Source organism: Solanum pennellii, chromosome 1 (assembly GCF_001406875.1).
Source record: "Solanum pennellii chromosome 1, SPENNV200".
NCBI lineage: Eukaryota > Viridiplantae > Streptophyta > Magnoliopsida > Solanales > Solanaceae > Solanum > Solanum pennellii.
This window is the reverse complement of record NC_028637.1, coordinates 74,790,238-74,790,790: the sequence shown is the minus strand read 5'-3', so window position 1 is coordinate 74,790,790 and position 553 is coordinate 74,790,238. Positions and strand designations below refer to the sequence as shown.

Genomic DNA, 553 nt, shown 5'->3' with positions numbered 1-553 from the left:
TGGTCTCTCATGAGGATCCCACAGTTCACATTTAGATCTTTCTAGAGATTAGTGACACATATACTCCAACCGGAGTAAATAAATATTATGTGAGGCTTACCTTATTTCCCTTTTCTCTGTTGGGGGAAGAAAAGAGATGGTTGAATTCAGAGCCCGCTTACTCAATAACCACTTGGGATGATCTTGCCCATAAATTCCTCATTAGATTCTTCCCTTCTGGGAAGACCGCCAAGTTGAGAAGTGATATTCTTAGCTTTAGACAGAAAGGTGGTGAAAACATATACCAGGCCTGGGACAGGTTTAAATCAATGTTGATGAGTTGCCCTCATCATCACCAAGCAAATGAGGTTCTAGTGCACACTTTCATTGAGGGTTAAGAGCCTAACACGAAGATTCTGCTAGATTTAGCTGCAGGTGGACAAGCATTAGAGAAGACTTATTCTGAGTTGTACACCTTACTGAATAGGAAATCTCAGGGTAATCCGGAATTGAGCGGTAGTGGGTTAAGGCCAGTGGTACAGAAAACCGTAGGGGTATTAGAGATTAATGATGT

General features: G+C 41.8%; 1 non-coding gene across 1 annotated transcript; it reads right to left on the bottom strand.

Moving 5' to 3' along the window:
- Window positions 1-230: 230 nt before the first annotated feature.
- On the bottom strand, window positions 231-337 carry LOC114075779. Its single transcript, XR_003576167.1, has one exon. It is a non-coding gene; the product is annotated as a small nucleolar RNA R71 (small nucleolar RNA).
- Window positions 338-553: the final 216 nt, after the last annotated feature.